General features: G+C 53.4%; 1 long non-coding RNA gene across 1 annotated transcript; it reads left to right on the plus strand.

Annotated features, from left to right (window-relative positions):
- Positions 1–395: 395 nt before the first annotated feature.
- LOC132023812 (uncharacterized) lies at positions 396–10,204 on the plus strand. The gene is made up of 3 exons (XR_009406049.1): positions 396–1,256; positions 4,396–4,482; positions 9,555–10,204. It is a non-coding gene; the product is annotated as an uncharacterized LOC132023812 (long non-coding RNA).
- The last annotated feature ends 293 nt before the right edge of the window (positions 10,205–10,497 follow it).

Raw genomic sequence — 10,497 nt, forward strand, 5'->3', positions numbered from 1 at the left:
ATCAGAGCACTCCATCCCCAGACCCTTGATTGGGCCAGGGGCAGCCACGTGACTGGAGCCAGGCCAAGGAGATGCAGCTCCCGAACTGGGTTGCAATTGCCTGGAGATTGTGACCGGACTGGAAGGATACGAGGGTTTATAACCCCTGCAGGACCTGGGCCGCCCTGTCGAGGGAGCCTGTCTGAGGATGAAGTCTCGTCGACATGGGAAGAGATGAATTCTTGGCAATATCTGAGCCCTGGATGCAGCCCTCTGGGTCACCGGACTTCCTCTGGCTTTTCCCCTACATGCTCCCCCTGTTTTATTATTTAGGAATTTTGAGCTGTGTTTTTGCCATTAGTGACCAGAAGAGCCTCAGAATGAGATACCTAATGTGTGTCCAAGAGGAGCTTAGGTATTTATGTCTTGGCAAGTAGGGCTTGGAGGACGGTTCAAGTCTGAAATCTCAGCTGCCACTGCTAAGACGATGACCTTCTGACTGTCTTTTATTTCAGCGTGGAAACATCTGGCGGTGGCTGGGACCTGTCTCAGCTCATGGGGAACCCCTGGAAGGGGGTGGCGTCTTTGGACAACTCAGCACCCCCCCCCCCCCGCAAAGAGAAAATATCCGCTATTCTTTTTCCCAGGAAACAGAAACAGGCCAGAAGAGGAGAACCGGGTTGAGCTGAACTCGATCTGTTATTTTGAGTCAGAGAATCCTGGCTTCTTCCTGTGATAGGGGAGGAGGGTCTGAAGCTCCTGTCCAGGAGTGGCCAAGGAAGAAGTGGAAGAGGAGACTTTTGGGGGGACGGAATCCAAGAGGGGGAATTGGTGCAAAGGGTGCCCTATTACCACCCAGTCCTGTCCCCTGACCTGCAAAACACTCTGCCTTCTCCTCCAGCTAGGACCTTCTCTGACGGATACTGTGGTATCCATACTGTCGTTTCCAAAAGACGGTCACAGCCATATTTCAGATCTTACGCGTTCTTCCAGAACCTCACTGCAGCCTAGTCAAGAGGCGGAGTCCATTTTCCTTCCCTTAAGGACATTGTGTGACGTTGTGATAACCTCATCAAATGGGATGAAGCAGAAATGACGCCGCACGATGTCCAAGACTAGGTCCACCTGACTCTCTCTTTCTCTTGGACACTCACCCTGAGAACCCAGGAGCCATTTTGCAAGGAAGCTCAGGCTCCACGGAGAGGCCCCGTCTAGATGTTCTGGCTGACATTCCCAGCTGAAGTCCTAGCCAGGAGCCAGCATGAACCGACGGACAGGTGAGTGAGCCACTTGCTACCATTTGAATCTCTGTGTCCTCTTGAAGGTCACACATTGAAAACAACTCCCAGGGTATGTGGGGGTAGAGCGACTAGGAGGTGACTAGGTCACGACTAGGTCACGAGGGTAGAGCCCTCACAAATGGGATTGGTGCCCTTATAAAAGGAACCCTAGGAAACTCTGTTGCTCCTTCTGCCATGCGAGGACCCAGAGAGAAGTTGGCCGTCACTGAACCGGGAAGTGGTTCTTAGCAGATTTTGGACTTCTTAGCCTCCAGAACCACGAGAGATACATTTCTCTACGAGCTACCCAATCTATGGTGCTCTATAATAGCAGGCGGGCTGGGCTAAGACAGCACTCTTCAGATGATTCTAGCCCCAGCTGCTGGACCTCATCAAACCCGACTCAAACTGCATGTTCATGAGCAGAATAAATGTGATCATTGTTTCAAGCCACTGCCTTTAACCAGGAGATGTTTGGTGCGTGACAGCAGGTGACGGAAACAGGCACACTCCATGCTGACTGTAGCAAAGTATTTGCTATTTCACTACCAATCTACTCTCTGTCTCCATAGATTTGCCTGTTCTGGACATTCCATATACATAGACTCACTGTGTGACTTTTTGCGTCTGGCCTCTGTCACACAGCTTCGTGTTTTTGAGGTTCACCCATGTCACGGCATGCGTTGGCATTTTATTCCTTTTTAAGGCTGAAAAATAATCTGTTGTCTAGATCCGCCACATTTTGTTTATCCTTTTATCCACTGATGGACACGTGGGTTGTTTCTGCCTTTTGTGCCGCCGTGATCCTGGGTGTATATGTACATGAGTACCTGTTTCAATTCCTTTGGGTCTACGTGGGAGTGGAATTGCTATGTCATATGGTATTTCTCCCCCTCCCCCCACAGTGGAAATGGAGGCTGAGAACGGGGTGTAGCTGACTTCCCTTGATTTTAAATAAGAATGCAAGTTTAGAGTGACTTGTTCTTACAAGGGGGCTTAGTGCTGTTCTGAGCACCTTCTGCATATACCAGGTTAATTTTAACTGTGTGGACGAGGATCCGCTGTTCTCCCCACTTTCCAGAGGAGTTGACTGAAGTTCAGGCCCTCCCTGACGCGTTGAACTTGCCCCTTTAGTTGCCAGGTGATAACGGGGACCCTCCCTGTCTTCTGTCCCACTGGGTGCCTGCCCCACGTGCTTCCTGGCCCCGGCGGAGCCTTCCTGCACATCCGCAGCTGTTTCTAAGGACACACACTCCCCAGTGTACCTGTGTGGCGTTTGTCCTTGGCATCCACAAGAGCTCCGTGTCCATAGGGATCTTTGTTCTGTTCATGCCTGTATGCCCAGTGCCTCGTGCCTCTGAATGAGGGATTCTTCCTCCTTGGTGGAATCCTGACGGGTGGGGTTCTTCAGCTTGTCCCTTTAAGCACCCAGACTTTCTGTCTTGTCCCCAAAGTTAAAGAAGTGCCCGGCCTCTGCATGGTTCATCCTGTTACTGGCTTCCGGACACACATGGGCTGTGTATTTACCTGTTTATGTCTTCCTCCAGCCCCAGCCAAACTCGGGGACCTGTCTTGTGCACTGCTAGAGCCACCGAGCCTGGCACGTAGTAGGTGTTCAGTTCACTTATGCAGGAACGCATGAGTTGACATCGCCCTTATCACAAACCCACGCAAGGGAGGAGAAGAGCCCATTTACCTGCTGTCTCCGGACTGGGAAACGACGTGATAAAGGAACACGATCCCCGGGTTTGCAGAGCCCGCGGGTCTTGGCTTCTTGGTCTGGAGGGCGGGGGTGCGCCAATGTGAACCACACCTGTTTTCTAATGCAGGTTTGGGGCCAAGGACCTTTTGAGAAGCAAGCAGAAACAGGATGGCCTTTGGCATTTTTTTTTCCTTCAATCCAGAACATCTATATTTGGGAGACGAGGCCACCCAGAAGAGTCTCTCTGTCTGGAGATGACCTTTAAAGCCAGCAGCCCCCGATAGCATCCAGGTGTACTTTGGAGCTTACAGGCGTCCTACAGCTGCCCCTTGCTGGGAGGAGGACAGGTCTCGGTGTCCTCTGTCATTGCCGGAACACCAAGCGCCCCTGACGTGGAGGACCGTGCCGCTGGCCCTGTATGGCTTGGGACCCCATGACTCGGCCCCCGCAGCCCCTGCCTGGCCCCTCGGCAGCATGGGCGGTGCTGCTGGCGGACAAAGGAGGCTTCTCCAGTTCACTCCTCTCCCTGTGTCCCCGCCAGCCATCTTGTCTCCCTGTCCCACCGCACCTCGCACCCCCCACCCCGTTGCTTCTTCCCAGACAACAGGTCATATGTTCTGGTAGAGGGCTTTGCGACCCGGGATGAGGCTCAGACCTCCCCCAGGTCTGTCCCCTACCCCTACCATTAGGCAGGGCTTCAGCCGCAGTAGGTTTCTGGCCACACCGGTCAAGCCACCCTGTGCTCCTGAGACAGAGCTCCTTCACCACCTGTGTCGGGCCTGGCCTCTGAGCCACTGACCTCAGCCCAGTGTTCCAGGGCGACTGGGAAGTGGGGTGCAGAGAAGGAGGGGCAGGGACTGAGGCAGTATTCTGATCCCACGGGGCCTCTGGGGCATAAATTGCACCCTGACATTGTTTGTCCCTGAGGAAGGTGGCCGGGCTTCCACACGCCCGTGTCAGATGCCATCGGCTGCCCCGAGTGGGCTGGACTCATGACCACCAGGAGTCAGTTCCTGTCGGCGGAGGGCAGTACCCTGAGCCGGGACAGTGCTGGTGGCAGCTGGGGACTGGCAGCGCCAATAGCATGCCCACCACCGAGCTGGAAGGAGGCGGCCTTCCCACCCAAGGGCACCGAGGAGGGGCCATCACTCAAAGTAAGAGTGTGTTCTCAGGAAGGGGATTGCGCCTTCTGCCCAGTAAGACATCAGAGTCCCCAGGGGATGCAGGTCTTCCGGCTCCGCCACATCCCTCAGCCTCCTCCCTGTCCTGCCAGGCCCCAGATGACCTCAGGATCTGCGGGGTCCAGGCCCTGTGTCCTCACAGGCACACACTGGGACGGCCGGGCCTTCTAGCCCATAGGATGGGGTGGGGATACCCCCGTGTCCCTGACCCCCATGGGCCTCTCTGTAATTGCCCCTTTGTCTTGTCCCACAGCCCTTGTCCTCACAGCCGTGATGAAGGAGCCTCACCTCCCGCGGTCACCTCGGACCCTGCAGCTTCCTGCCGACACCAGTTTTTGAGGTAGGACTACTTTCGTCTGGTAATGAATCGAGTGGCGAATCTATGGGAAGTTTCCAATGATCAAGCTGTGAGCTGAGGGATTAAGGTAAATGTGATTGTGTGGGGAAATACAATTCTTGGATTCCCTCTTTCTCTTTCCCTGGTCTTCCTCAGCCCTCCCAGTGGCACTGCAGGTGTGTGGGCCCAGGGGGTCCTTTTCACTTGAAGGCAAGCCCTCACAGGCCTCAGTCTCCTCACCCATAAAATGGACGCACTGGCTCCCTCCCCGCCACCACCCCCCACTCTTGTCAGCTGCAGCTGAAGGGGGGTTACTGTGTGTTGGGCTTTTGGACCACCCAGTGCGCCTGGAGACAAGACATGTTCAAAATCAAGGAGGGTGTGGGGAGTATCTAGTGTGCCCTTTTGATTTCTAGATGTGGGGAGCAGAGGCCAGAAGAGACTATGCTTGCCCAGGATCATGGTGGGGGTAGGGGGTGGAGGGTGTGCACCTGCTCTGAAGAGGACTCTGGAGCCCGGGGCTAGGGAAGCTAAGTTCCCATCTTAGCTCTGATGCAGGCTGTAGGACCCCAGGGACATTGTTTGACTGCCTGGAGCTTCAGTTTACTCATCTGCAAAATGGCTCCAAATAAAAGAGGCAGAAAGTCGGCTCATTGCCACCTCTTCCAGCTTTGAAAAGCTGATTATTTTGTAAACTGGCATTTACACCTTCTAAAAGTCCTAGAGAAATGGGCAGGAGCGCTATCAGCTCACTTTGCGGCTGAGAAAACAGAGAATCAGAGATGTTGTGAGGTTTTTCTGCAGAGTTTTCTGGATATTACTAAGCACTGGGCTAGGATCCAAGGAATTGTGGGTTCAAATCCACACTCTGCCCTTGGCAAATCATGATCGAGTGTTCAAGAGGAATCAGGCACTGGCCGGATGGTGAGTCCCCACATCACCTCTCCGAGATGAATATTCCCTCCATTTCTTGTAAAGAGATTGAAGCCCAGAGAGGCAGAGTGACTTTCCCAACGTCACACAGTTCGTGAGCAGTGGAGGCAGCATTAGAAACTGGGTTTGATCTGATGCCAAACCTTCACCTTCAGCCACCTCCCTCCAGCTCAGGGACAGCCATCAACGATAATGCTTGCATCCAGAGGAGATGCTGAGAGTAGAGAGGGTGCCGGCCCATTTCCATGGGCATTCTTTTGGGACACAGAGTGCCCACCTCCCCCTGGGGTGGCAGGGGCTACTAGTAGGCATTCACTCCTGAGACTTTCCCTGCAGGGCTGCTCTTGGGGGATTGCATCTGCTTCCAGGGGCTACCTTGGGAGTTATATGACCTCCCCAAGCACCCCGAGGTGGCCTGTAGTCAATGACTGACTTGTGTCCGGGTATTAAAGCCCTGTTCCTTTGCCTTGAGGTGGGTCGGATCCACTCTGCAGTGCTCTTTGCGTTCCAGAGCCCCAGGCTGGGCCGAGACTTCTCCTGTGCAGCCCCATCTTAGCTGGGCTCCTCAGCTCCTACCCCATCTTTGCCCCCTCATGCTTTCCAGGCTCGACCTGAGAGCCTTCTCCATCAGTCACCTGTGTAAGAAGGTTGCCTAAGCTTCCCTGAGATAGGACTGTGGGACTCCTGGGAACCAACTGATGGTTTAACCATAAACTGAGTCTAAGCACCCTGGTTTTTGGCTGAGCATTTGAACCTTTTTCTTAAGAAGTCCTGACAAGGTCTTGCAGATTCAGAAGCAGCAGTCAGACATCACTGACAAGCATCTTAGGGCTGGGGCAGGAGCTGCCATAGAGGTGGGTGTTCAGGAAATGCTTGTTGAGTGGAAGACCTGAATGATTAGGCATTTCTAGTGCTGGGGACATGGGGGTTTCGGGAAGGACGCGGAGAGCGTGCAACAGCCTTCCTGGGGCAGATCTCCGGGAAGCACGCGTGAGCCCAGGGACAGGCTGGGTACATTGAAATGCGGGGTCAGGCGCTCAGATATTCATAGCTCGGCGGAGGAGGCTTAGCCTAAGAGGCTGCAGGCCCCCAGAGGAGAGCCCAGACTGGAAAGGGAGTCGTGATCACAGCAAAGATTACAAGAGCTTGTTAAACAGCAATCCCTCCTGGCAGATGGTCAGCTGGCCCCCAGGGCCCAGCCGTGGGAAGGAAAGCCCTTTCCCACTGGGAATCCAAGAAGCCTTGAAACCAGTGTCTCAGTCCGTGCCTTCCTGAGTTAATAAGAGCCACAATGATAATGACAAGGCATTTATTTAGAAGCTGCCATGTCCGGGGACGCTGTGTAAACTTTGTGTTACCCCCTGCAAGGGACACACTATTATGCCCATTTCACGGATGAGGAGAGTGAGACTCAGTGAGTGGAAATGATGGGCCATGGTCACACTGCCAGCAGGTGACAGCGGGAATTAGGACTGAAGGGACAAGACATCCCAGCCTCGACACTGCTGGCAGGTGCTGAATTTACAAGGATAGGAAGGAATGGGTTAGGGGCCACTGAGACATAGAAATTATTACAATGTTGGAAAAATCATAGAACATGTCTGGACAGCTGTAGAAGAGCCCCACAGCTGGGGTGGCCATGAGTCAGAAGCAGAGGGAGGTTTTTAGTATCTACATTTTGTACTTGCTGAATGTCGAACTCTGTAGATCACACAAAATTCATCTGTTTCCCCATTTGCACCTTCTGCCGTGTGAGTTCGCAGTCCTCAGCCTCTCTGATTCTGGGTTCATCCGTCCAGCTGGCTTTGGCTAATGGGAGGATAGAAAATATGACATGAGTAGAGACCTGAAAAGTCACATGTGCAACTGGGCTCACTCTGATGGTGCCCTTTTGTATCGCTATGAGGACATGCCCAAGCTTGCCTGTCGGACGATGAGAGCCACGTGGAGCAGGGCTGAGCCACACTAGTCAGCCAGCTTGGGGAGTGAAGGCCATGCCTGAATGAGCCCAGTCAAGGTCAGCAGAGCTCCCTGGCCACTGACCGCCACTGTTAAGGTTTTATGATTGTTTGTTACGCGGCATGATGTGGTCCTTGGTAGCTGATACACATGGGTGGTGTATAGTCTCCTCCAAAATTAAGAAAAACTACTACATGAAGTATAAATGTGTAACATCGTTTCTGCTCAGGAGACCCTAAAAAAGGCATTCTTCTGCTCCCCTTAAATTTCGTTTTCCCTTCTGACTTCAGTGCTTGTATTTAAGACATTCCCTCAAAATCAAACTCACTCAATTGTTCCTCCAAACCCCACCTTCTCCAGAAACCCCTCGCTCCCTCCACAGTCCCCGACATGGCTGTCAGGCAGACTTTTCTAGAATGTAATAACATTGCAGAGAGCAGCTACTGTATAGTTATGGCTGACCACGGCCAGGGACCGCCCTGAGCTCACTGCAAACCCTATCTCAGTTAATCATCACTAGACACTGTAAGGTAGATGCTCATACCATGATCCCCAAACTAAAGACTGGAGACAGACCCAGAGACCAAGCAAATTCCCGAACTCAGATTCGTAACACCCTCCCTATCGGCTTTCTCATCTCCAAGCTGGAGGGAAATGTCCTTTTGTTCTATCGGCTTTGACGGAGGGGCCTAATGCTCTCATCAGATTAGCCAGGGTGTGAACAGCCCCTGTTCCCAGGTGATCCTCAGAGCAGCCCCCAGCGGCAGGGAAATGGGGAAACTGAGGACCACCTTTAACAAATAAACTGATGTGTCTAAGGTCCCGTGGCTGGGGAGGCACAGCGTGAGGGCTGGAGTGGGGGTCCCTGCTCTCTGGGCCCAGGACTCGGTAAGCACAGCCCTGAGGCTTGTGCCCGCATTTCAAGCCTCCGGGCCTTTGCTTAGTATCTCCCCTCCTTCTAGTTTATTCTTTCCCCTTGTTCTTCTTCCCTCCCTCCGCCCTCCCTCTGTCCCCCATTTTTTTTCCTTCCAGACTTGATGCAGCAAATATGCATCGTGCCCGCACTCTATGCTAGGCGCTCTGCTCGACTCTGGAGTCCTAACGGGAGTAAAAGAGATGAACAGGTGTGGACAGTTGCCTTGAACTTGTGAAGCAGCAGGGAAGCCAGGGACTTAATGAATTGTACAAATACTTAACTCATTACTTTGGGGGACAGGCAAGGGAGAAGCAAGAGGTGTGTCAGACCTGACTCAGAATCTGGGCTCAGCCCATTCACTAGCTGCATTGTCTGGGTTCGTTAGCTCATGGCTCTGTGTCTCGGCTTCCTGTTGGGTCTGGGAGAGATAAAATGAGATGATGACGGAAAGCATTTAGCACAGAACCTGGTACCTGATAGCGCTCCGGCCGGCAGGTGTCTTCACCGCTGTTACTGCGGCCCCCGCTGTTGTCCAGGACCCCGGCTGCCCCTTGACCAGCGAGTTCCCACCTGCGTGGCCGTCTTATCTGGGAAGAGGGCTGGCTTCACTCACCCTTCTCTAACCCCCTGAATGATAATCCATCTTTAATGCGGCTGGAGGAAGGAGCTTTGAACAGGAACCAGCTCCGGCCGCTCCCGCTGTCCAACGGCCAATCCTTGTCTTTCAAAGGCGTGACGAGGCTGCCAAATCCGCCCCGGGGACCTAATGCGATTGTCTCGCTTCTGCAACTCTGCTGGGAAGCCTGAGCTTGGGGCTTCCGGCTGGGGCTTCCTGAGGCCCCCAGAGCAGGGGGAGGCACAAGGGGCAATTGGGGGAGACCAGCAGGCTAAGGATCTGAGCCTGGAAGGAGCAGAGCCTTGCTGGGGGAGGCCGTGAACTGAGCAGCTACTATGTGCTTGACAGGACTCTGTCCATGGAGAGACCCTTTTCTGGTGCTAATGGGTCACGTAGACATAGCCACCTGTGATGACAAGAATACGGAGCAGGGGGTCCTGTTACCTGAGTTCAGTCCTGCACTGGGTTAGTCCCCTCAGGACGGACACATGCTAGGTCTCTGTTTTTTCCGTCTTCCCATTGTGCATCTCTTCTATAAGGCAGTGCGGCTGGTGTTCAAGGGCTGAAGTTCTGGATCCAGACTGCCTGGATTCCAAGTCGTTAAACGTCCACATGACCTTGGCCTGGCTGCCTAACCTCTCTCTGTTCCAGGCTCTGAGGTTATCAAACGCTACTGCAGTAAAGATGCCTAGCTCCACTGCCTCCTGCCCGGGTGACCTGAGGCAGGCTGACCCACCTCTCTGAGCTCCGTGTCCTGATGGGTGAACGAGGACCGATGAGAAGGCCAGCTTCATGGGACTGTCGCCAACCTTGCATGAGATGATCTACGCAGACTGCTTCGAACTGCGCTGGCACAGAGTCATCATGTCAGCATTGGTGAACCCTGGTTCTCGACCTTTCCTTCCCTTCCCTCCTGGTTTCCCCCTCTCCCGCCTCCTCCTTCCCAGCCTCCACAATCCTCTAGGGGACACCAGCCGTGAACCAGGCACTTTTCTAGGCGCTGCCCATCTCCAGAACTGTCTTAAGAATGGCATGTCCCAAACGGGAAAGCACTTTGCTCTATCGGGTCTGATCTGTCGTGGAGGGGGAGAGGTGATAAATTCGCACAGGCTTGTGGTGACTTCTCTTTCAGCTTCCTCTCATCTAGGGTCATTAATTTCGAGCCTCGACTGGGACTTCTATCATCTGTGGCTATAGTGACATTAATTGGATATTCTCTAACCTCCGTCCCTTGTATACGAGCGTCATAATGACTCTTATTTGCCATCGCCACGTACCACGTACAACTAGGCTTTATTTGATATTGGGTTTTGAATGACTCATTTCCTTAAACGTAGATCGAACCTTAACTGAAGCAGTACTCTCCTGAGACCAGGAGTTAGATGGGTACACAGTAAACACGTAGCTGGTAAGTGGAATCAAAAAATGTCCCCCTCCCTTGCCCCAAATCACCCTCTTTGGTACCAGATCCCGACAGCGGGCTGCTCTACCGGGCATCGCCCTCTCACCGTCCAGCTGACTAGAAACCTCCGATTCGTCGGTTCATATATATCAACTTCTATCTGCGTTTCCCAAGCCGAGGGCTTGCTGCCAC

The sequence above is a fragment of the Mustela nigripes genome, chromosome 8 (genome assembly GCF_022355385.1).
Source record: "Mustela nigripes isolate SB6536 chromosome 8, MUSNIG.SB6536, whole genome shotgun sequence".
In the NCBI taxonomy this organism is placed as follows: Eukaryota; Metazoa; Chordata; class Mammalia; order Carnivora; family Mustelidae; genus Mustela; species Mustela nigripes.